The sequence below is a fragment of the Amblyomma maculatum genome, chromosome 8 (genome assembly GCF_055883805.1).
Source record: "Amblyomma maculatum isolate TAMU_Amacu chromosome 8, ASM5588380v1, whole genome shotgun sequence".
Lineage (NCBI taxonomy): Eukaryota > Metazoa > Arthropoda > Arachnida > Ixodida > Ixodidae > Amblyomma > Amblyomma maculatum.
The window spans coordinates 103,717,214-103,744,295 of NC_139351.1; the positions used below are offsets into that span (position 1 = coordinate 103,717,214).

The 27,082-nt window shown below is 44.2% G+C and overlaps 2 protein-coding genes across 2 annotated transcripts in view; one reads left to right on the forward strand and one right to left on the reverse strand.

Annotated features, from left to right (window-relative positions):
• Nucleotides 1–6,901, reverse strand: part of LOC146182062 (uncharacterized) — a 161,551-nt gene extending 154,650 nt beyond the window's left edge. The window contains exon 1 of the mRNA XM_084575887.1: nucleotides 6,810–6,901. The gene's annotated coding sequence lies outside the window, so the exon portion shown is untranslated. The remainder of the gene's footprint in view (nucleotides 1–6,809) is intronic.
• The window catches only part of LOC146182067 (pyrokinin-1 receptor-like), a 356,768-nt gene that overhangs the window by 79,116 nt on the left and 250,570 nt on the right, over nucleotides 1–27,082 (forward strand). The window lies entirely within an intron of this gene.

Here is a 27,082-nt window from a genome sequence, read left to right on the forward strand (position 1 = left end):
GCACGATGTGCACCCTAGCCGTTTACATGACATAAGTCTTAGCATATACACACACATAGCCACACACAGACCACTTAAACACAGTCGGGGAGTGCGTTCGCTGGAGTCACCGAGTTCGCCTTCGGCTTGCGCTGCTGAGTCGACCCCCACCACTGTCGAAGTCGGCTTTTTGTTGCCGCCACCGCCGCGTGCGGAGTGTCACCGTCAGAGGCGGCGAAACCCAGCGCCTGCAGTAGGGTGGTGCCCTCTGGGTGTCGCGGTGCCAATTGCGGGCAGTGGAGGACCAGATGCTCTATGTTCTCCTGCTCCCCACCGCACGTTTGGCAGCGTCCCGCCTGAACCACCGGAGACTTGTCGAACCTCTGCCGGTACAACAGAGTGCGCAGCGCCCCAGTACGCGCCTCGAGAGCTCCCCCCTGTGGGCGACCGAGCATTGCATCGAACACAACCCGCGGTTCGTTGAACGCATCAAATTTCACCGGCCTTTTAGGTGGTGGTGGTAAAGGCATTTACTGCATCTAAATACGGGGGACGCTTAAGCTCCACCTTTAAGGGTATGACGCGACAGGGTAGGCTACCAGCCCACATATAAAGCCCCGCTTTAACCAAGCGGTAACGTGAATACGTGGGTCCTGGCGGGCTGATTCTGACGTAACTGTCCCATGTGAAACGAGAGACCCAAGTTGGCAGCTCCTGTCATTTGCGGCTACGCCATACGAGCATATGCGACAAGCCGAGCTGCCTGGCGTAAGTGTTGCTTTCGCAACAAAATATGACGATGCTGTTCTGCTAGTCTATATGAGAACATTTCACTTCACTTGCGTTAGCACCAAAGTCATTAATTGCCTTAACATCGTACGATCTTTAGTTGTTTGAGAGCAGCAGGGAAAACATTCCTCAGTAGCAAATCTTACGCTGCCGAATGAACGTGAAAAGCACAACAAGGAAGCAGTTATTATATTTCTATTCAGGACGAACTGTAGGGGGTAGTATTCAGTGTCTTTTTAGCATTGCAACAAATAAATGTAGTATACGTAATCCACGACCAGCGACGGAAAGAGCTATAACACTGGTATTGTCATAAAAAAAAGGTACAATTTGGAGGTTGCGAGATGGTTGCAGCTAGGGGAAGTAAGTTATGGCTTTAAAAAATTGCAGGGGTGCACTTAAGTCTCCTTAAGTGCAGTAATGCGAAAGCACCTAAGGCTACCGAGCAAAGGACTCGTTCTCAGGGCCTTCTTTGGGCACGAACCAATGACCTTGACTGAACCTCAAATATTTGAACATTCTCGCAATCGCGAACCTCTTTGGGTCACGAGCACGCGACCTTTTTGTGTCTCGAACCCATGACCTTTTGTGTGTTCGCACTAACAATAGTTTTTCGAACTCGAACCCACGACCTTTATTTGAATTAAAACCCATTACCATACTTTGGCACTCAAACCTTTCCCGTTTTCTGTCAAAACCAGTTTTCGTATCCATGACTGACAGTTCGTGCATACATGTTCTGGTTACATGCTAGGTCAACACGCTCCGCCGACTGGCCCCGTACAGGCCACTTATGAGGCGAGAAATGCCCTCGCATTGATAGTTAACGTAGCGGACAGATACAAATATATTACGGCCGCCAGGAGTTTTTCCATGTGCATGACAACAGCAGAGCTGTAGCTCTGCTGCTCGATTAATATGCATGCCACCGCAGGCGGAATCGATTGATTGAATGTCCTTTATTGAATGGGAAGGCTCATGGCCATGGATAGGGATAAAGGGGAGTAGACAGAATTACCATTATTTAGGTCGTCATTCGAATCACATTGCTTTAACCAGGCCACAAAGCGAGCCATACTTGGCAAATATTTGTGTGTTAGCATCATTTTCTAGAAGGGAACGGAGCTGCGTCCTTAGCACCGGAAGTGAAGCGTATACGACCAGTGCGAGAAATAAGTCAGGTTTTAAAATAGGGGCGTTTGACACTCAAAGCCCGTTTCTGTGGAGCCAACGACTACGGACAGTCTAAGAGACTTCGATATTCGTTGCCATAGAAGTGTAAAGAGAGGCGCAGGTCTGGAGAGGAAAATTTGAACTCATTTATACGTTTAACTACTCGCAAGACCTTTACAATTGTTAAATATACAGCGAAAAGCGTATATAGCAATACACGGAGGAAAGTTTTTTTATTGGCAACTAAACTAAGGATTCAGGCACGAAACGTTACAGTCTTTATCGCAACTATTCCGAGCGCCTCGGTACGCTTATAGTTTTATCGAAACGTAGGCTCAAAAACGAAGAAAGCAGCATGCCGTGCCATTAGTTATGCCAGTCAAAAATAGCCAAGTGACCGCGACGCGTAAGGCGCAAGATAAAACAGCTCCCAAGCCCGCCCTCTCCTCAAAGGGAACACACGGGTCGGAAGATGTAATTGCCCGTTAATCACGACACTTTTGGCCATTAATCGTGCTTGTAATGGCTTCACAGCAGATGTCTTCTAGGAGTTATTTTTATTTCTCCCGTACTCACCCTCCCTCCCCTCACTTCCATAAGCCTACGCGCCAATAAGGAGAGAGATACTCCAGCCGTTTTGGTTAACCCAGAAGATCTCGAGACGAGGCGTACAAGAAATGGCACTTGCACAAAGGCCGACCCTTGCCTGCGCTGTTGCTAGGGCTGCAGCAGTTTCCGCAGTGTGTTTTGTCTCGTCCGCTTTGAAGGAAATGGCTGCTATTTGTTCCATCGAAATGAACGACGTCGTTAGCCAACCAAACGTGCGTTGCTAAAGAAGTATATGAGGAATGTAAGGAATATAGCCGATTGCTTTGAAAATGAGAACTTTTCTTATTCAATGCTGGCCAAAAAGTCATTTTGCTCCACCTTAAGGAATAATATTAATTCCCTGCCCGCTCCCTCTATTCCTAAAAATTCGCACGGAAATGAAAGAAAAGCGTGCCATAAAGAAGCCTTCGTATTGCGTCTTTTTGAAAGAGGTGTAATTTCTTTATGTTTCGGTACTCATCTGTGCGCTATAGGTATATGAACCGTTATGCACAGCTCACCACTTCTTGCAGCGCAGCTCACCGCTTCTCTCAAAACTGCCTCCATCGACTGTATCCAAACACCAGCTTTGTGTTATGTTGTCAAAATCAATCTCTATCACCTCCATGTTTCCGAAGCCAACTCTTACATAGGGCTTGTTCCAGCACCAGCACTTGTGAGAAATGTATATGGCCGGAAGGGTTTGGCTGCAACTCCTTGAGTGCTGCTGGTTATCCCACTTAAAAGAACTTTAGCTTCCGATAGGTGAGGAAGAAAGTCCTCACATTCGAGACATTTACAGCGCTGATGATGCAAACCCATCCCCATTTCGCGGCGCGGATGCTTTGCAGTCCGGCTGTGTACATGTGTGACAGAAACTGTAGTGACCTGGGTGCCGTCAAGAATCGCCCTCATCCTTAAGCGAGGGCAAGCAGAGACTAATGATCTGGTGGCATGGGTTGTCTGCGTAAAACGAGTCAGAAATCCGCTCATGTTCCATCTCAGATTACGGCTAGCAGTTTTGCAGTCTCCACTCGATCTGCCTCCTTTGTGCATACCTCATTATCGTGGTTCCTCACTGTCTCTACATCGCCTTTGTGCTGAAACGCAGGTAGTCCTACCAATCGAAGAACAAATAATAGCTTAATTTAGAAGTGCAGGAAGCTTTATTAGTTTCCAAGTGGAGAAATGTTCAAGCAAACCAGATAATTTTGGGCTTTCAGTTGTATGTTTGCCAAATCCACTGGTTCATAGTGATTATAACTGCACGACTGTGATACATATCGCACTGATGCCATCTGCTAGCTCTGCCACAGGTTACAAAGTATAACTTAGATACAAGATATATCTTGTTTTAGGGCTCCGAATGGCATGGAAATATGTGCCCCCAGTGCCACACAATATATTTAGGTTGTCACTGACGAATATTCTATCCAGGACAGGTACAACACAACTGAACGGAGACAAAAAAGGAAAAATAAAAACATCATGCCTGTTGCGAGCTTACAAACAGTTTTCCAGATACATCGCCACTAAAGAAACAAAGAAGCGTCCTTAGGGCTCCATAGTGTGGCACGCCTCTATCACAACAGCGTTAGGGAAGAGCCATATTTCAATAACTGGAATAGGAGGCAAAACGTGCAGTCAAGCGAAGCCGTTGCTATCGGGGGACCGCAGTGGACCCTACACTGAAGGACGGTGTGGTGCAGACTTAGGAATGGGCACATCAAGGCAGAGAGAAAAAAGAAAAAGATGCAACCGAAACATAGGTGGAACGAATAAGAAACGGATACATTAGATCCCCGAATAAATGGAACTTCCGCGTCGTCCACAGGGACGATCTCGAGACGAGAAGATCGCAAGGGCCTGCCATCTTGGGTCCGCCGCAGCAGAAGGGATAACAAAAGATAGGAAAAAAGGGGCTGGATATACCCGGGGTTTTCTTTTTTCAGACAGGAAGCAGCATGCCCGAACAATTGCAGCTGAAATAGGTCGCATGGAGGGATAACAGAATGACCAAAGCAAAACGAGCAATGGGTGTAGGTACAATATATACAAAAACGAACAAAAAAAGGGTTCGCGATATAAGTCCTCTTTTCTGGCCCTCTGCATAAGGCTAGGTGGACCAATAGGCGGCGGGAAATGCATCTGGCGCGGCAGCAAAAGCATCATTCTTTCAACGTCAACTTGTCACCGGACAGCTCATAACTCAACCCTGCAGTGTTGGCCTCAAGACCCACTGGTTTATCAGACGACGCTTCCTTGTGTGGCTGCTTAAACGTTGACGGTAAAGAATGAACGCGAAACCGGAGGCGCATTTCGGTCTCGCTGCGGAATCGGAAGACGAGGCCGCCATTTTTCCCTTTGTCCTGTATGCTTCCGATGTCGAGTAGCTCCGAAGTGGTTCAGAAGCGACCGGTTTCCTGACTCTTCTATGCAATCTTGATGACCGTTAGCAACGCATAGTACAGCGTGCGACGTTGGAAGAAAAGCTACAGTCGCTTTCTGCTCGACCGCGAACAACAAAAAGCTGCTGCAGAGTTTCGCGATTCGTGAAGTTCTTTTTGTCAGAGAGCTCTGTCGGATCCGGAGTGGCGTAGTGGACAATATGCGTCACCGCAGGAGATGATGCTTGCCTTGAAGAACTAACAAAAAAATCCAGAAACCTCCAAAGGCACAACAACAGACAAAAAACCCAGAAGCCAGAGGATATGTCTACCGAAGTTTTTTGAGTATATTAACTCTCAAGCGGCTGTGCGCGAAACTTGAATTTCATTCTTAGTCTTTTATTTTTCGCGCAAGATAACGTTTCATGAGACCGAGTTAGGGATCCGGAATTCCAAGCTTGTCTGACAGCTTTCGTCAACAACACGCAAGTTAAGACTAGGTTTTTTCTGCAAAACTTGTAATACCGTTATGTAATTTTGCGTTCAACCTATATTGAGGAGAATGCTGCACCTTTTGAACTGTTTCTAGTGCAATAACTTCTGGGTGAAATATGAGGAAGCATTATTTAAAGCCAAATATGTTCGGCTTCTGTGTGTGTAAGCACTGCATCGGCCATGTGCGAGCCGTTGCAACCGTAGGGAGTTGATTACCGAAGTACAGTCATGATTTAAATTCCTGATGTGTACTGCGAGAAGGCTAGTGGAGTTGAGAAAATAATAAAATGTAACTTGTGAGTTTTTCGTCTTCTTTTAATTACTTCGATCCAGGTGTGTCTATTCCGAGTACTTAAGTTACCTGTATGAAGTAACGCGACCGATCAAAGCATGAATCGCTACAATGCATTTGAAATCCGTCAGCGAACGCTCAACACCACCGACCAAAAATCTTGTCTGGCCTTGTTTGTGCCGTAGCTTTAATTGGCTAAGCTGTTCCGTAAGGTCACAACGATCTGGTCTTGCGTGTGTAATTCAAACAAATTCTGGTATAGCGACTTCAGAGTGAAAGTCCCTTACACGGGTCTTTCAAGTTCGCCATCCAGCAAAGAAAGCGATGGAGCCTATGATTGAGCAGTGGCTGACCTCTTCTGGTGCCTTCGCACTAAATAAAATCAAAGGAGTGGGTTGGAATGGGCCGTGTTCAAAACCGGGTACTTGGTTTACCAAATGCCTTAAGCACTGAGCGGGAGTTCTAGCTCGTTATAACGAGATTTAAGTATCCGCCATTTACGGGGCGGCTCGCCGACGCTGCCACAAATATGGTTATAAACTCGTGACCTCCGATACCCAAGTGCAAAATTTACACCGCGGCTGATCGCGAATGCCACGGTTAATCCTGCAACATTTGACTTGGTTAACTCCCGGATTCCGCTGAAACTGTAACTTCCAAGCTTTCCAACTACCGTCGGCTTAACAGGGATAACCCTTGCATATTTCTGGTCTACAATGTCTTCAGCGCTTGTTGTTGCTAAATCTTCCGAGCCATATCATCATTCACCGTGTAGGTAGCGCAGCTGCCACCGCAACTAGGGCTGCCTTAGCATTTCTATTATTTTGAATTAGAGTTTTGAGAATTCTTAATTATCATCATCATCATTACTCAGACTGCGCGTACTGCGTCTAAAAGGCCTTCCCTGGCGAAGTCCATTCAACCCTGTAATATTACTCCTATAAAAGGCACGTGGTTATCAAAATGCTTAGTACTGTAACAAAATTAAGAGACCTCTGCGAGTACGTGCGGGATCAGGCCGAAATACTTGCGACTGGAATCTGACGAAACATTTTGAAGTCGAATAATGTACTGGTCTCAATACAGAATAAATGTCAGACACTCACAACACTCCGTTGCTATCGGTCGCCTTCTGCTCTGGTCAGCGCCAGCCAGGAGAAGCGCGGCATTGTAGGCCTTTCGCGACTTGTGACGTCATGGCTGCAAATTGAAGAGGCAAAATAATTTGTCAGCTGCAGTGCCAGAGGCTGAGGAATGCAAAAAAATAGTTGAGCGGCTAGCGTTGTTACTACATTTGCATCTTTGAAGTTTTATTGGGCCAACAAACACGACAAACTGAAGAGAAACAAGACTGCCATTTACTTCCTTTTGCGTTGTTCGTGTCTATTTGCGCAAAACACCAATGTTTAAAGGAAGTAAACATATGAGCAGTGAAGAAAAACTGTTTAGCATACAGTTTCGGACGTTTTACCTGTTTCCATCGCTGCAAGTTACTTTCAGATTACCTTAGCAAGCCGTATAAAGCAGATGCTCCGAAGTTTGTTCATTCAACTGCTTTTGAGCTAACTACTTTGCCAAAAGTAACCAGGCTGCATGCTTTGCTTTTATCTTGAATTCTAAAGTCAAAATTAAACCCCACAGTATCAAAACTTCGTAAAAATTGAGGACTGGAGCTCGCCTTTACATTGGATATGTTTAGAATTTCAGAAGTTGCATGAATTCTCCACTACCAGACTGAGAAGCGGAGAACGCAGCCTGGTTACTTTTGGCAAAGACGGTACTTAGATGCTTTAGTTAGGTCGACGTACAAGTGTGGTCGGTGCCGAGACTGATGAGATGGGCTTGTTTGATTTTATGTCAATGGCTTTGCGGAGGACAAAGGACAGCACATTAGAGATTTTTTTTCCTCCATGAGAGCTAGAATGAAGCGCGCTGAACTGTAAGGCGGGTAAAATTACAAAATGCAGTCTTCTGGCGACAACATGAAGAGAGAAAATTATCACCGTATTTATTTACTTTTGATTCAAGTAGATGCCGCTTGTACAAAGCTGCGATATTCTTTTCTTTTTTATACACAATACAAAACCTTCAATAACAATATCCACGAATTTCGTGCCCCATTGTGCTAGATTCTAGATTAGTCAAACTTTTGCCTTGAAGTTAAGAATGCATTGGCCACTACAAGCCAATCACTCATTTTTTTCATTGTTTATTCATTCACAAATGGGAAATGGCCCTAAAGGAAACATTACAATTTGGCCTATACAACAGGCAATTTAGCACCATTTTCTGAACAGAGCACACACGAAGATGCACTCCTTTCAGGTAGCGAGCTTTTCGGTCGCGGGTGAAAGTTAAAGGCCATGCCGCAAACCACGCAAAATGACTTCGCGCACTCCTTGTTGCCCGCTGTTCGGACCTGTTCAAAAAGCGCACTCAACGCAGTGCGGCTTGAACAAAGGCGCTACTTACAAGCAACAAAATATGGTACGGTCCATCTGCATTGTCTCTGGAGCAACATTTCGCTCGTCTTGGTCGATTTTCCTTTTTTTTCCTCCTTCTTACTCATTCTGGCAGACCTCGAAAATGCCTCCGCCACGTCCGCCAAATGCGAGTCCATTTTCTCGTTGCCGCTAGTGCGAAAAGCACCCACACGCTGAAACGACGTTAGGAGCACGAGCTGATTTTTTCAAAGCCTCTGTGTGATGTGCCCTGGCAAAAGCAGCGCGGGTGGCATACTGTATAGCGGCTCTTGGATGAATACCCGCTTCCTTTTTACACACCGGCTTTAGCTGCTCTCAGGGTGCCGAGACAGTCTCGCTATATTCCCACCCACTCCGACACGGCCGAGATTTATATCTGGAAAATAAAGTTCCTCTCGAGGCAGTCTTATTCTCCCCTTTATTTCTCTTTGCTCTCAAACTGAATTTCTACAGGGCCGAGAATCGAGTTTATCATCGTTATTGGTATGGGCGCGTTCCAAAAACAAGATAGAAAGAGAACAGGGACCTCGACTTAACGGAGTCAAAAGATCGTGGTAAGTGGAAACAGCAATGAAGGAGACGCGCGGGCCGGAAAGGTAAATTGCCTTTTCAAGGAAAAGAGTTTTTCGGAGCGAATGGTTCTTGAATATTACTTCCATTGTGAAGTGCGTAGGGTCGCTTTGGCGGCATACCAGCAACCTGCCTCGGAGTCGCACGAAGACCATCGGATGGTGCGTTGGGCCACTTGCACGCACTAGTGGCGAGGCGCTTTTTCTGGGCGTGCACCTTGCTAGGACTTCAAAATGTAAGGATAAGGAATCAACCTTTAAATAAGTCGTTCATGTTGGAACAATCGAAGAAATTGGAAAGACGCATGGACAGGAATTTATACCAGGGAACTGCTGTATGTCATCTATCAGTTCAGTCAGTTCTGTGCTGCTTTGTAAAGGCATAATAGGCGCTCACCTTTATTAAGTCCTTACGTCTAGGAAGGTATCAGTAACCTCTCTTTGACAAACAAAACTCATCATTATCATCACCAGCTGGTCTATAACCCCTGCCTCTACCATATTCTACCATACTGTCGTAAGTTAGCGCCCGTCCTGTGTGTCTGGCTGTGTCCTTGTCTTTTTAGCGCTATGCACCAATCGAACCATATTCCTGAATTTAACCCGGTCCTGTGCTAGCTGCATCCACTTGATCCCTGCGAACTCCTTAACCTCATCCGCTTCCATAACTCTCTGACGGGAGGCGAGAGAGCGTTTTCATTCCATTGGAAACATTACTTCAATATTATTTAAAACATTATTATTATTTAAACAAATTTAAGCCTTTAAACATTGGTCTTAAATGTCATAGCAGAAGAACGTTTGCAGGTGCAAACGGCTCTACTCAAATTTTGTTTAGCGATGTAAACAAGAAAATAAGTTGCATTTAAAATTCCGCTTGACTCCGTTCCACAGCATAAAAACGGCTACATGCCGGCCTTCAGAGAGTTCGATGACTAAAAACTTTACACACATATACCGGTGGATTTTCAACGCATTATTTGCTCTCTATCTAACAACACCTCTTTTCGCAATTTTCAAACTGAAACCTAACTTCTCGTCACACCTGAAGTAAGAAGTGCGTATTCAGCGAAGTTTGCAAATATGCCGAGCCCTTCACCGTATTTACTAAGGGGTCCCTACGTAAGGCCTACAAAGAAAAAAAAAAATGTCCTGCTTCCAGCTCAAATGTGAATGACTGAGTGCATCTGGATGCCGCAACATAGTTTGTATCATTACTTAGGCAGAAGGTTGAGCGCTTACTATTCTAGTACATAACTTGTAAGTATGCCACGAGTTAAGCAAAATCCAAATAGAAAGAAATACTCCTTTCCCATAAACGAGAGCAGATGTCATCATAAAATGGTTACGGGCGTGAGACCAAGGCGTCAACATTGGCGAAAGGGCGGAAGCCGTTCCGCGCATCGCGTTCGCACCCATGAGCGCCGGAGAAGTCTCGTTAAATCTCGTTCGGTCCCCAGATGAACCCTTTTTGCTTCCCTGATCCCGGGAAATCAGTGTCTCCATGACGGGAAACGGGTTCCTGGACGCTAGCTCTCGGTGTAGGCTCGCCGTCACCTCAAGTCTACCAACAAGGGAACGACAGAGCAAACAGAGACTCACGATATGGGCAGTAGTCTGATATATCCGTCGTTTGTGACTTTTTCAGTCGCTTAGTCCTCCGTGTTCTTACCATTTAACTTAGTATCTGAGGAGCCGACTACTCTGTGAGTGATTGTCAAAAAGTGAGTTCTGTCCGAGCAACAGGTCTTCTGTGTTGTATTTCAGACTATGAAGGGGGGGGGGGGGGGGGGGGGAGAAAGAAAACGGGTATAGAGAGCACAGACAGAGTAAAGACAGAATGTGGTGATGTCGCGATTGAATAAGTTACACATCCAACGTCCCAGAGCAAATACACAGGTCCCTACGCCTGTAACAAATATGCATACACAACATGAAAATTTAGCAAATATTACAGAGACGGGTGTTTTTCTGAGAAGCTGTTGGAACGGAACCTTACGGCTCAATCGTTTTTCTCAGCATGGACAAGTTTAGAAATCGACGTAATGAGTTCGTTGCGTCTCAGTGACAGATAATTTTGAAGGTGATCAATTACTATATAGATATGGCCAGCGAGTCGTTTAATTTAATTATAGCAGTGAAAGAAAAGGCGCTGTGTACGCCTTCGATTTTTCTCAGTAGTGAGTAGTAGACAACTAGGCAGCTAGTGGCATTAATATCAAGCGACCAAACTATCCTCCACAAATATTGCCTAATCTGTTAAACCGCCAGACTGACGGAAGAACCTTTTAATGTTTTTGTTATCCAAACGCTACATAAAAAAGTAGACATTCTTTTGTAGTCGCCGACGGGTTGCAGTGCCATTAATTCTCGATTTAATTATCTCACTGTTACTGCAAGAAATGCATTATGCTATTTCTCTTCCGACTTGTGGATGTCCAGCCAGAAAATTAATAATGCAAATCTAAGTAAATTCTGCCGACTTTCACACGGTTACCCTATTCCTGAGTTCAGACGTCATCGCCCGCTACTTTCGTCATATTTTCTGTTTTTCTTTTTCTTTTTCTATCTCTGCTTCTTCAGCCAAACACTCGAGGGCACGAGGCAGCAATATCCTCTTTTCAGTGCTTGCTTTTTTTTTTTTTTTTTTGCGTGCTTTCTTTATTTGCTGCGGTCGGTTCAGTTCACCACCGGAGGTGTCAGTTCCTACAAAAAGGGGCTCTGACTAATGATTTCCCATTGTACGCTTTCGGTTCAGGCGTCGTTAGGAGGGCTGAACAGCGGCGAATGTCTTTTGTAACGACTTCTCCGGGGTGGCGCCGCAGCATGTCACCGATCGCTGAGTTCCCCTCTTTTTTTTTTTTTTCTTCCGCACTTGGCATGAAACGGTAGCCTGTAACACACCGCGCGCCGCCTTCATTTCATGCCCGTTTTGACCCTCGATATATTTACCCTGTCTGAGGCTCACCGCCTACAAAAAGCGAAAGAACGTGACCATCAAGTAAATCCCAACAGCACGGCCTCGGCAGAAGTTTTAGCGAGGTCAATATCTATATCAAGCTCTTCTCTAATTGATAAATTCTCTTGAAAACTGCGCATTCTTTGTCATTGCGTAGTTGTTCTCAAAATATTCCCAGTGGAATAGTTCGCTCGTCATTCATTACTAAAACGTATGAAAGAGCACTGAACGAGGGTAGAGGGGGAGTCTCAGTTCCTCGAGCCAACGTTTCAAGAAGTGGGCTTGCCTTCGTCTGGACCTTGTCTTGTCGTCGCTTGTCTTCAGTGCTCTTTCATACTGTGCAGCCATCTTCTTTCTCTCGTTCTACCCTGGTTACTAAAACCTAGTGAGGTACGCCGCATGTGTTGTAAAGGTTAATAATAACTATCCCTGTTAGACCATCCACATAATCTCGAATCACTTGACACTTCTTTGTCACGAGACTGCTTTGTGTCGCCATCATTTTTGCAAGCAGTCCTGAATACTGCGGCACTTATTTGTTGCGAGACTATGGTGTGACGTCATCAATGTTTAGAAGTTATCCTGAATCAATAGACGCTTCTTTGTCATATTCACCAAACGCAGCGATGATGATCTCACCAAACGCGGTGACGAAGAAAACCCAGTGCTGCCACCTTGCTTTGTGTTCAAGGCATGAGTCCGAGTGCATTCGTTTGAGGCCGGTTAGCAGACCTTAATCTCTGTTCAACCTGCATCTGCTCACAGTTAATATGTCCGCGCGTTAACATCCAACCGAGTTAGACGTAAGCGAGCAGCAACTCTGGGGTCAACGCTCAAGCGAAAACACGAAAGCATTCGTTTCGGTGTTTCCTGACTAGTTTAATAGAAGAAACGTTAACTGTAGACACCACTACTGCACTAAAAAAAAATTGCTGCAGTGATGGTGCCGTTTCTTGCCAGTGCATAAAATAGAAACATGTATGGACAATGTAAAATATAGTGCTGTTGATATTTATAAATGCTTCACGAAAAAGAGAAATAATGTCATGGTGCGAGACAAAATAGACGGATGGTTATAAGGCATCTAGGGCAAAACAGTAAAAATTAAGAAAAAGCTCAAAGCTTCTGGAGATCAGGGAGAGCTCCTGGATAGAGCGAGTGATAAATAACAAGGTCGCCCTTACAGAGCAAACTGCGACGCCTGGAAATGTGTGATCAAAAATGTTAAGGAACGCTAGACATACATACTGTGAACAGAGGTTTATAAACTGTCTTATTAGTGTTGCCGGAGAAACGGGAGCAAAATAGCAGTTAAAATATTTCATACACATCTTCCGGTTGGCGAATCATATCAGGTTTCTTCATGTTGACAATGAACCACGGTTGGGGCGTCATATCAAAGAAAATGTTAATTTCTTAAAAAGATGTTCCTGATGTTTTCTTTTGACACTACTCATCTTCGATCTTCGGTTGGTAAAAGAGGAAACGTTCAATATCTATTGAAATCCAAGAATGCATGATTGTACTTTATATATATATATATAAAAACTCACGCAGCCAATTTTTTAGGCAGCTACATGTTCGCCCCGTGACATTCGTTTTCAAAACCTGATAGAGTTCTTTGACATCGCGGGCAAGTGAGTAAAAAAATTGCATTATACCTGTTTCAGGAAAAAAGCATCGGCAGACCACTGAAAGTACCTAAAGTGGATGACGTCATCCTGTTCGCTTTTAACCTAAGAAATGAGTGGAGTGGACACTCATTTGGGGCATCTTGGGTCAACATTGTCATTTAACAAATGGCGACTGCTTCGTGAGTGCTGCAAGGGATTCGCAGCACTTTATTTGAAAAAAGGTATCGATAGTGCTCAAGCCACTATTTGCTCAATGGTTGAGGTTGTTGACTTCGACTTGCTCTATTTTTGTTTTGCTTTTCGTCTCTCTGCTTTATAGCTCGAACACAAAATAAAATAACAAACACGAAAAAAAATCCCTGATATAGAAGAAATCATTTACGGGAGGCTTGCGAAAGAATGCTTTGGAACAAGCCAGATAGTTTCGCGCAAGTTGCTGAAGGCTTCGGTGTTACAACGAAAGAGTAAAAAATAAATACTGAGTTTCATAACGAGTGTTAACTGGACGTATTGAAGTCAGGACCAGCACGGATGTTGGCTTATTTTTTCCTTCTTTTTTTTCTTTAAGTGCTAGCAGGTCTCGGCACAAAAATATGTAGTGCTGTTTCAAGCTCAGTCGAGTACAATAAAAGAGATGACATATATACATAAACAAATTTCAGGACATGCATTGTTAGAAGTGTCAAATACTGTATTACTTTATTGTATCTGTTGTGAAATGAACAGTGACGCTTATACTCTAATGAACACTATACATTATGCAGTTTTTTCGAAGACCCTTTCGCTCACGAAGGTAAAAGACGAGGTCTCTTTCATTTGCTTGATTTATATTTGATTTAAATATATATATATATATATATATATATATATATATATATATATATATATATATATATATATATATATATATATATATATATCATAAATGTCTTCTAGGATCCAGAAATATGTATAAGAAAAAGTTGGGGCGCACGAATGAAAACAATGATTTATTTGCGACGTTTCGGCCGGAGTCCGGCCTTCGTCAAGGGATGCCGAGCCCCTTCCGGAACGTCGGAAATAAATCATTGTTTTCGTTCGTGCGCCCCTACTTCTTCTTATATACATACAATCAGTAAACATGCTGACAATACCAGCAATTCGTCGCTGCAGCCGAATGCCTTAGCCTCGAGTCACCGCTCTGGGCAAAACTGTGCATTTAATTGTGCTTTTATAAGCAGCCTATATCATGACAGTATCTTCACTCATGAGAGCATCACGACTGATACAAAGAACATTTAGGGGGCCAGAGTGAGCTTTACATGCACGTACAGCAACAAAGAACTGTATCTAAAGAAAGAACACTGAGTTGGTAAAGGTCATGAGATGGCTCCTACCGAATGAAAGCTTACGCAAAAGGGAGGGCGAGAGGCTTGAACCAAGTTCACGAATATTAGTCATCGGCCACAGCAGTAGTCGCTGCTGCACTGAAAAACCAAAAGTTCTACGTGGCAATAACCTCATAAAATCTCATCTAATCGCATAGACTCTCATACGGTGCACATAACTATTATAAAATATCGTACATAATTTATGATAATGCACAAAAATCTATGAGACCTTATGCGACTTGTATTTGAATTATTATGTGAATTAAGTGAGATTGTGTGAGAAAATGTGAGGTTATTGCCTCATACAATTTTTTCAGTAGGGCCGCTCGTGTTTATTATAAAACATTATTACATTATTACATTCCGTTTATTTCACACTTGACTAGATTGCATATTTGTTAGCGCGACATGTTTAAAGCCCCGTCCTGCAGAAAATAAAAAAATCCTGAGGTGTGTTGTGAGCTCAATCACAGCCATGGCTGTGGCAAGTGGTAGCTGGGAAGTAATATGGCCGCGGGTACTGATCAATAGGTGGGTTTTGTGACGTCACGAGACCACGTGACATGACAGGCGCGGCCAACTCGCCCTTCTCCTCTAAAATTTGTGGTGATATTGAAAGCGAACTTCGCAGGACCATTGGGCGATGAGCAAGACACGCTACTCCAATGCCACGCAGACAGGTTCATATGGTTTGGTTAAAGCGGGGCTTTATTAGTATTTATGCCGGGTGGTCGTTCGTATAACGTAGAAGCTTACGGCTGTACATTGATGAGTACGTGTATGATAACCCTACTGAAAAATTGTATGAGGCAATAACCTCACATTTTCTCCCACAATCTCACTCAATTCGCATAAAAAATCCCATACAAATCGCATATAATTGCATAAGATCTCGTAGTTTCTTTACATTATCATAAATTATTGCGAAATATTTTATTATAATGATGTCCACCGTATGAGAGTCTATGCGATTTGCTGAGATTTTGTGAGGTTATTGCCCGGTAGAACTTTTGGTTTTTCAGTAGGGAATACAGGTTCAAATTAAAGAATTGGCGATTAAGCGAGTAGCAAGTTGCGCGAGGATCCGCCAGAAGAGCCGCAGGCGGAAACAACCAACGCTGCTGAGCCATAACTTTAAAGGCGGTGCTTAAAGGTCCCTCCAATTCTTGCACCAGCCTTTCATCTGTCTTATTATAAAGGCATTCAGCACGGCCTCTTCTTTAGGCGTCTCTAGGCATCGACAAGGCTTCCCAAAGCGGCGATAACTAATATCAGGCTGGACGATTGTCAGCATTCTTCGCATAAAAATTAAGCCCTGATGCTCTTTCTTAAACATCACTCCTCTGCCGCCGGAAAGCTTTACAGCTCAAAGTTTGTGCACCAATAGTGTTCTTTGAAGCGGCTCAACCAGTGTTGGTATATAGGAGCAAGGTTACAGTATCGGCTGATTCTAAAACAAAAACACTGCTGGGTATCGTATGGACCAACTCTCGAAGTCCTAAAATTTTATGCGGGATCGGGAATGCCAAGAAAAACCCTTTACCTCGTAGCATATGCGATGTACATAGTTTCGCTTTTTCTCGGGTGCCAATCGGATAAACTTCACTCGTCGCAGGCTTACGCATACTGAACCTCTACAAATGTCTCCCTAGAGGACGGGCCAGGGAGAAAACATGCATGGGCTCGAACACGTATACATAGCTCCCTCGAGAACTAACCTGGGCGAGAAACTCGTTTAGGCTTCCTCTCGGGCGCTACCTAACTGTATCGCAATCCGTCTTTGTTTTGTCTTTTTTTTTTCATGCCGCCTTCGTTTGTTAGAATGTGTTGTTGCGTAACCTAGGACTGAATCCCTGAAGGGTGGCTGAAAACATTTAGCAGACTTTCTGCCTCCTTACACGCAGTTTTCCTAGCACTATCGACTTCCTGCGATTATTTCCTTAACAAGGCTGACATGGGGAACGCATTTAGCAATTGGTCGGCTCCCTAGGACACAAAAAAATGTGGCAAGTAAAAGAGATTTTGTTGTAGCATGCGGTAAATAAATGTGAGAATTTTTCTGGATTCACGCATAACGCCTCCCAGTAAGTGCGACGTCATCGCATTAGTTTTTTTTTTTATTTTTCGTTTTTGTACGATAAATGTGTGTCACGTTCTATCTGCGGTGCATAAGCAACTAAAACTATCATGCGGCAAGGGCAAGGCTAAAATTTGTTTATGTTGCAACAACAGGAATGACTGTGTTAAAGTCGTTTAGAAACCGTCATTCGCTTAGAAACTACAAACAAATGATCAGTCTACGGTTGATTTTTCTCCTAAATATAAGCGAGAATGGAATGAGATGACACGATTGTAAAAAGTAGTAAAATAATTTCTCTGCAGTGTTCGGACTTTCAAGCTAGTAATTAGAATGTAATGTAAACAAAATTACAGGGTAGTTGGATCAATAATTTTTCCCCCCGTTTAATTCCTCCCAAATATTTTTTATTCTTCAAATAAAGTTGTCACGTTTTGACAAATAACAGTTTGAGTTTCATGGCTTATTACTTTACTCATTACACTTCGCTGTAGTGTTTACTACGCCGTTGTGAATTTTTTCCGCATCCGAAGAGGTTGGTTCTATTGACTCTATCAGCCTCCAAAAGCGCGAAAGAAATTCATCGAAGGCGACAGTGAACCAGTTTTGCCTTCACCTTCAACTGCTCCCAACCATCGTTCACTGCAGTTGAAAAGCCCACCACACTTACCCAGGCGCTTTCAACAGCGTCAACAGTACAGGAAACGTGTCCGGACTTCAGTTCAATTTGTCTCTTAAAAGGCGCGACAGAGGCCCTCGAAGCCCGTCGACCGGTTTCGCTAACGAGCCGAATCGGCCGTTCGTTTAAACCTCGGACTACATTTTTGTTGTTCAGTCGTCCCTACCCTGGTTTGTACTCTCCTAAAGATTCGGGTGGAGTGCAAAGAAAACAAACAAGCGACGCATTTTTCTTCGAAAAGAGAGGAGGCTGGGTGGGGGAATGCTCGCGCTTGGATAAGGGGAGGATACGGCTGAGAGCTGATTGGACAACCCCAGGAGTGGCCTCTCTTAGGCGTCACGACTGAACGCTCGGCTAGGTTCTGGTGTTGCTGGCGTTACACGCCATTGTTTTTCCGGTGAGGCGAACTTTAGGAACAAGTTTTCTCCATTCTTATTTTTTTTTTGTTATTTCTCCTTTTCTCTCGGTTTCGCCGTTTTGCTCATCCTGTCTTTTTGTCGTCTTCCTCAGGATTTCATTTCCATTCTCTGTTATGGTTACTTTGCCCACAGCTTAGCTGACCTTATATCTCCATTTCGCTCTTCTCGCTGTTTTGTCATCTGTCCTGCACCGCTGTCTCTGTTGTTCTTGCTCATGGCGTACCGTACGTCTCTTCGGTGTTCGGTCACGCTGGCTTCCTCGGCGCGTCGAGCGAAGGACGTTACGCGTCGCCACTCGCGAGTTTTCCACACTGCTCAACGAAATAAGAAAACTTCGTTTGGTCGCAGAAACTCGAGAACATTTTTAAATGGGTTTCCGTTTAGGTCTGCTTTCATTCTGTTTATCCCTCACAGCGCAGCCTCGATTGCGTAGCATTTTTGTTTTATCTCATTTGTACTTTTATTTTTCTCCACCTGCTGAGGAGTGGCGGTTGTCTGTCGCTGTCAGCAAATCGGCTGCTCTCAAATAAAGTGTTCTTTGCAGGTGCCTCGTGACAGAGTTGTTTGGCTCAGGGCGCTGATTCAATCTTTGTTACCTATATGCTTTCGTCTCCGCTTGCCACACACTGGGCATTTTTGCTAGGTGGCGAGATATCTATAGAGTGTTAGTTTACTGCATTCATTGGAGAGTTTCGCGCTATTCCGCGTTATTCCTGTACATAATGCATCATGTATTTACTCGTGCACCGTATGTTGTTCCATGTTGCTCTATGCAGCATACAAACGAGATCATTATACTCTCGCCGCAGCCGATCACGCCTCGTGTAAAAATGCAACACACTCTCGTGCTCTGCAGCAAATATTGTCGTATTCATCAAGTTCCAACTGCAAAACACTCTTGCTTTGTGCATTGTACAGCCTCGTCCACTTCTAGCTATAACAAGGTCCCTGCTTTCAAAGCGCCATTACGTCCGAACTGTCCGTACAGTAAAGCTAATCTGCAGTCCATGTGAAGCAACGCTCCCGGGTTCCTCTGTGCTTGCTCCGCTTTGTATCGATATGCACCATGGTTGGACGTAATGTTGCTTTGAAAGCAGTGACCGTGTTATAGCTAGATAGCTAGAAGTAGACGAGGCTGTACGAGGCGCCGCTCCTTCGTTAATCATAGGTAAAAATGCCATACAGATGCGCCACCTTGCCACAGACAGAGACCGCAGCCGTGCCAGACATGCTGTCAAGACCATCAAATAAGGAGAAGCCTGGCTAGCCCACTGCCGAGAAGCTTGCCAAGAGCGGAAGCGAACCAGATTGAAGCCGCATGGTGCCACTTGAGCTTTACTTTTGAGGGTATGATGCCACAGATTTAGTGCGCATTATCGTTTTCTTATCTGCACTCTGCTGCTCGCTTAATCACTAATCTATTAATGCGTAACTCTCTTATCTCACACCTACTCATTAATAGCATACAATCGTAGTCTAAAACCTGAACCAGCGTATTAGCCTAGCCGTACGATTATATGCCTGTGGGGCTTACGGTTATCATGTCAGACGTGGGATCTGAGAGTATCCCCAGCTCAACCTCCTAATAACCGGAGTAGCGACGTTGACGGCTCCTGCCAACTTGTACGCGTCATGTGATTCGTGACATCCCGTACTCCGCTCACCAAGCTGTCCCCGGCCATATCGGCAGGCACAGGCAAGATCGTGATTTTGTGCTCAAAACGTCGAAGACAGATTTTATGCAAAATGGAGCCACGAAAGCTACCGCGTTAAAGAACTAAAGAAAAACAAAGAAGAATAGAATATTCTAACCTCGAGGAATTTTTTTTTTTGTTAAATTTACAGTTCTCCATCGTTGTCCGTGAAACAAAAAGACAAAAGTGGCAGAGTTTAATGAAGCCTGCAAGTTTCCGGTCTGACAACGTCAGAAAGAGCGGGGGGGGGGGGGGGGGGTGAACAGTGCAAAAGTAACATGCACTTAATTTTGGCCATAGGTGACATGAACAATATTCTTTGGCAAGGTGGCTAATGACTTTCAAATGCTAGATGTTAAAGAGAAGAATTTGATTACTCCAGGGACAATCCTACTTTTAGCATGGTATTAATAACGCAGTGTGTATTTCTAGTGCCATATTACACCTAGGTAGAAGTTTAACTCAGGTAAATTGCGAAGTCATTCTTTGCTACAGGCTACGCTTAATCATCAGAAGATTACCGGTATTTTATGCGCATTGATGTCCGATTAGCCGCATATCATATTCCTGGTTTATAACCTTCCTTCTGTTAATTTGCCCCTAGTCACCCACTTCCGACGTCTCCAGCCATTCCGTTAGTGTTTCGCACAATATGACCCGAGCTTTATGTTTGCAACTGCTGGTCTTGAAACCTGTTATAAGGCTAGCAGAAGTGGCGAGACCTCCTGCTTTTCTTAAATTGCCATCACTCTCTCTCTCTGCCTCTCGGGCCTGTAACGTTGAGCCCAACGTATATATCTTGAAGACAGCAAAAAGCAAGAAAGATGTAGCGTAGCGCTTGCAGCTCATTTTACGCTCGCCTAAACGCGTTTAGAAAGCGTTCACACATAACTTCTGCGTAATGAAAGCACGACAACCTCGTTTCATCGACGTAAAGCCCTACTTCTCCTACGCCTGCCATCAGGCCTTTTCTCCCGCAGTCTTTTTCAAATATCATTGCCGGCTTGACGTGTGCTACACGAAAGGCGGATAGTGCAACCAGGCCAGCGCCAACCCGTGAGCACTCGGAGCCCTAATAAACAGCGAAGCCTGCACACGAAGTTATACAACACGTGAGTATCAATCAAAGCACCTGGTGTCGCCATCAATCTCCGCGTAGAAAGTAAAACGGAAGACGCTGCGTACAGCGCACACATGCGTGTGCAGGCGTGCGAAAGAGAAAATAGCGCTTGGCTTCTAGCCCCCTACCGGCTGGTTGTCACATTAAGACAAATGGTGGCTCGCCTTGGTACACGCAGAACAGTTAGAAAAAAGCAAAAAAAAAAAAAAGAAGTCAGAAGAGTGTTCGAGCCAAGATATTTGCGAAGCAACAGGCTGACAGAAATATGATGGCTGACTTTCTGGGTTTCAGAAAGGGATGATCACTGTACGGGGGAGAGGGTTTTCGGTTGCCAGTGTGCCTGTTACGCAAATCTTGTATGTCCTGCATCACGCCGCTCGATATTATACTCTGCCTATACGTTGTTGTTTTGCTCAAGGTATAGACCGAGCCGCTGAATATGAAACATCCTAGAGTTTTGACGGTGAAGGATGAGCTTTCTTGCTTTAAGGCGGCCTCGTAACGCGAATCTTAGCGCGTGTATACATACCGCCTCTCACAAAAGCCATAGAGCGCAGAGAATCGCGCCAATCGCGAACGAGCACTCTAGGGAAGAATGGACAGCTATTGGCTGCTGCTGCTGCTGCAATTTTTTAAAAACTGCTAGAAATAATTAGTGACTAGCCCGCAGGCCAATCACATCAAAGAAGGGAGCCGCTGGTTTTGTGGAAAAACAGACGAACTATGTGAACTTACCTGTCTTCCTCTTTCTCTCCATCTTTTTCTTTCTCGACTTCCTCCATTTTGTTTTCTGTATTTTTACTCGGTCTTCATTCCTTTAATCTCCGCCACTTCCTTTCGATGTTTTTTTTTTTCACACCCAGTTCTCGTCTTTGGCTATACGTTTTTTTAACGATCCGGCACGTTTATGATGTGTTCTGCTTTCAGTCAAAGCTCAACTCTGCTGCGTGACGAACTTAAAATAATTATTTACACGCGACTGCAAATAAATTATTCTTAGGTACATCTGTATTGAATTCTGTATTTTAGGGCGTTTTACCGAGTTCCTGTTTTTCATATATTTTTAAACTAGGTTTTAATGTTAGTATCTTCTCGCTCATTATTTTTAGATAACTATTACTTTGTATGAGCCAAGATTTACGTATTACCGAAAGGCTGAAAAAAGTCAGATAAGCATTTTGTTGCCGTAGTAGCTTACAAATAATAATAAAAAAGGAGAACATGGATTCGCCTCAAGCATTTGCTGCTGATGCTTAGTGCAGTCAACGGCAGACGCCAGGAAACGCTTTGATTACGGCTGACAGGAAGCAAGAACGATATAAGCCACGCGTGAGGGTCGGTTTTGTGACAGCCGCGGTATTTTTTTATTCGGTTGGACTCGCCAGACACAGTCCATTTACAGACATCGCAATCCTTTCAAACCCATACGCGCTGGAAGTAGAGAAACAGCAAAAGAAAGACGCAAGAGTACCTAACGTGCCTTCACGCTATATACGGAGAGACAGCTTCGTGGGACAATAGAACCATCGGTAGACGGCGCTATGTCGCTTCTATAGCCCACGCGTCCTAGGGCAAGCAGGTGGTCACGACGTTTGTTACCCGAGCCCAAACGACAACCGTCTCGATGAAGCCGCACTGCGCAGCGCCGTATAACCGTGCATTAGTGTAAGCTTGTTTATTGCTTGAGCCAAGTGGAGTTGTGATGTAACGTATATTTCAAGTTTATTGTTTCATTCATAAAAAAGTTGGCCGAAGGCTTAGCTTGGTTAAGCCTGGAAGATTGCGAAAGCAATACCTTTGGCTGCGTCTTGTTCGGCTGGTGGTGTGCCATGATTGCCCTTTATTAACTTATGGCTCGCCTTATACGCATGATACGACATACCGTAAGGCTGCGCTCCGATTACTGCGAGGAGCCCAGCCACAGCCTCATTTATCCTCCTAGCGTGACGTCACAAACAGCGAGCGCCCTCTCTCAGCTGCGACACAGCGCCGTGTATGGACTCGCCGCCACCATCCGATGGCGCGATGGTGGCGCCATCTCTCCCATCTCTCGGTCTGGCGTGACGTCACACAGTCACGTGAGAGGTCATGTATGGAGGTGCCACGACACGCCAAAGGCTCGAAGTGCTAGCAGTATTGCTTTCGCAATAAAAAGTGAATAAAGCAAATTTTTTACAGAAGGAGGTGCCTGTAGGAGGGACCTCTCAGAACAAAGTTAGTGGGCTAGAAATGCAAGCAATGGGGAGCAGTGTAACAAGTATTAATAATAAAAGTACAATCTACAAAATAACCAACGGTAGCAAAAACAATCAAAGGACTGCACCTAAGTCTGCTTAAGAGCGGGAATGGCGAAAACCTTACCAACTATCCCTAACCACATCGTAATCGCTCGTATCATCGCCATCACCATCACAATAACCACCATACTCTTTACCAACTATCACTGTCACCATCACTACCACTCTTGGTATCATAATCTCCAACCATTACTATCACCCTCCCCAGTTATTTGTATCATTATCACCACCACTGTCACTAACTGCTATCGCGATCGTCACTATCGTCATCATAATAAGCCCTATCCCTAACACTATCGAACCTACCACTATCACTGGCTATTGTCGTCATCCACACACGCGCTATTATCATCTTCATCATCAGCAATATCACTAACTACCACTATCCTTACTCCTTTCTCCAACTACTGTATCATCATCACATACTCACATACTGTCAGTAATCGTCGGTATGTACAATTGTCACTATATATTTACTGACATTAACTAATAATATCCCTGCTATTCGCAGTAACTATCATCGCTTATATATATATATATATATATATATATATATATATATATATATATATATATATATATATATATATATATATGCCAGTATATTGCTATAGATACCCTGATGATGGAAGTTCACGGGGACGTTTTTGCTGACGCTTTTGTCGACACTTCCGTGCACGCCACTCATCAGCAAAAACAACGAATGAAAGATATAGAGAGTATCAGCTTGAGTGCATTAAATGAAGACAATCAAAAATATATTACTGTTTGAGCATGTTAAGTATGTATCACGTCTTAATAGTAATACATACTTAACATGCTCAAACAGTAATATATTACTGTTTGAGCATGTTAAGTATGTATTACTATTAAGACGTGATATCACGTCTTAATAGTAATAATACCCGCCGGGGTGGCGCAGTGGTTACGACGCTCGACTACTGTTCCCAAGGACGCGGGATCGAATCCCGGCCTCGGCGGTAGCTTTTCGGTGGAGGCGAAAAGCAAGGCGTCCGCGTGCTGTGCGATGTCAGTGCACGTTAAAGAACCCCAGGTGGTCGAAATTTCCGGAGTCCTCCACTACGGCGTCTCTCATAGCCTGAGTTGCTTTGGGACGTTAAACCCCACAAACCAACCAACCTAATAGTAATAATAATTGGTTTACAGGAATGGAAATGCACTGTATCTGTCACACTTGCTCTGTGGACACCTGAACCGCGCCATAAGGGAAAAGAGGAAAGTGGGAGTGAAAGTGGAAAGAGAGAAATGGGAGCTGCAGTGGAGGGCTACGGAGTAATTTCGACCACCTGGGGATCTTTAACGTGCGCTGACATCGCACAGCACACGGATGCCACTTCGTTTCACCTCCATCGATAGATATATTTTCTTGCAATGATGGGATGAGTGAAGAGTATATTGCTTTAATCTCGCGAGGTAAAGAATTCCCTTATGATACATCGCAAACCATGATAATAAACTTTTATTATTTAGTCCTCCCTTTCGGCAAAAGAAGATTATCGCGGTGTTGAGACCTGGTAGGATTAGTATTTACAAGGTGATTGGTGGAGCCATCAGTATGAGTGTGATAATTAATTTGTACATGTATTATGAATACATGTGCAGGTGTTATGAAAATCAGGCCTTCTCGACAATACAGAATGTACGGTTGTTTGTTAGGGTCAGAGGCAATGGTACTAGTGACAAAAATGGTGATGATAGAACGAAGCAGCGAAATATATTCTCAATTCACCCGCATCTAGAAAGGATGGGTGCACGCCTCTGCAGTTATGTTTTTCCTGCTTCTTATCGCATGTAAAATTATAAGGGCACCCTGCTCATGATATCGTAGCCATAATAACGCAAATTTCACGCGGGAAAACAGTGTTATCTTGACCGTCGACAGCAGTCCCTAAAGTAATAATATTGCTGCAGTAGGTGATGGCTATAAGTTCCCAATAGTGTGCAAATAGACATGAATTCCAGCTCCATTGAGTATAATCATCAGTTTCAAGAAGGAAAATCAAGAAGCATGTTCCTTTTCTTTTGTACCACGCAGCGGGGCACCGAAGGGTGCTTTTAAAGATATCGCGCACAAATGGCAACCCAGACTCCTGTTACACGTTAACCACTCGTAACACGAGAACAAATAATGAAGGATACTTATGCTGTTTGTTAAATATTGTTTTATCATTTTCAAGTACTTTCCGTTTACGGTCGGATTAGGCCGAAGAAATAAAATCTCGACTGCAATTCCAACCTTTCTCCGGCTTTTGCCATCGACACTACTCGTTCACTCACGAATACTATGTCCTAGAATCGTGACATTTGTTTTTCTGGACATTTTCTTGAAGCGAGAGCAAATTAGTGCATAAGTGGTTAGTGCTTGAAAGGGTCTTTTTTATGGTATAAATAACACAAATATGCGCTGTCTCTCGGGCTTTCACTCTCCGTACTCAAGGTTGTATTCGCCGTCCGAAAGATGCAAGATGAAACGCTTTCCAATCAGCATGGGAAGAAGGCTAAGTAGAAATTGCAATCCTGCCCATCAGCAGCTGTTTCCGCGCCACACTCTCTGAGCACCCGTAAAAAAAAAATAATGTATAAAATAACGTAGAAAGAGAAGACAGCCGCCTCAGTCCGGTCCGTCGCAGCCGTTTCCCAGCCGACAGAGTCCTCCATATTTGATTAGTTTCTGTGAAAGACAGGAAATTAGTCGTCGCCCACTTGGCCCGCTGTCATTCTCAGTTCTCAGTACGTCTTGGCCGTGCTGTCAGTCTTACACGCGAAAGCCTAGTCGGTCTTACGTATGTGTATTTTTGCGTCTGTCTCAGGCGCATTCTGGTGCGAACGCGTGCCATGCCGAAAGACTCGCCCTTCGGACGTCACATATGTGCCGGGGGGCTAGTACTGCCACTACTCGTCGCCTTCGTAATGTACTTCTTTATTTCCTCGTTCGCTCTTGTTCGCTCTCTGTCAAGACGAGCGTAAACGCTGTTGCCTCCACGTCTAGTATGAAACTGAAGGCAGAAAGTGACGAGGGCTATTTCCGGCCATATGGTTTCATTTTATCCCTGATATTAGATTGTCCTGAAGACGAAGGAACAGAACGCCTCGGGCGCATAGTATTTTCGGGTCCTTGCGTTCGGGGTTATGCCGTTGTCATTACAATGCCCGAATAACAACCGCAGTGACCACTCGAGCATAAGCATAAGGATAAAGATTACGTGTTTCAGCTGCTATGTGTACCGCCAGAATTAAAGACCTGCGTACAAATTTCGACCCCCAGTGATGCGTTCAGAGTGCATCCGCTTCTTTTGAGATTCGCTTTCAATAAAATGCACCCGTCGCGATCGGTGCGCTCCCGTGTAATATGTGCGGTGAAATTGTGGTAAGTCCGTATGAATATGCGTTGCAGATGCCCTCCAGATTTGAAAACATTTTGAAATGCTTTATTTATATAGCAATATTTTTTCCTAGGATTAGATTAATGATTATCTCGTCGATAAGTGTACCGCTAATTGACAACGACGCTAAGGGAGCGAAAACTACGCGACAAGGGATAAAGTGCCTATTTCAATGACGTCAGATGAAGCCAGTCGTGTTTTTATGTTTTTTCATCTGATGTAAAAACGTGTCTGCAACAATTCGTCTCGGTCCCTTGTTTGTCATTAAGCGCAGACTTATTTCAAATTTGCTTAGATAGTTTCTGAGGTCGTTACTTTACTCCGCAATAGCATAACTTTTTTACAGGCGGTAGTATTGTATAAGGGGGGAGTGTGAAAAGGTTGCATGTATTCAAGGACAGCACTGCTCACTAACTGCATCGCTTGCCTGAGGACATTTTACTCGGCATAGATACCTCGTAGTCTTAATGCAGATAGAGGCTTTCAGCATTGGGGCAATGGGATTCAGATTCCTGACATACATGTTTATTTAGTTTTTTTTTTTTTTAATGTATGATGTAAGATGCAACAACAAATTTTCAAAATGGCCCGTTTGGTACGTCTCACCGGTGAACCAAGGACACCAGGGGCGATTTAAATCTATGAGATGTTAGCAATCGTTATTGTCATATTGC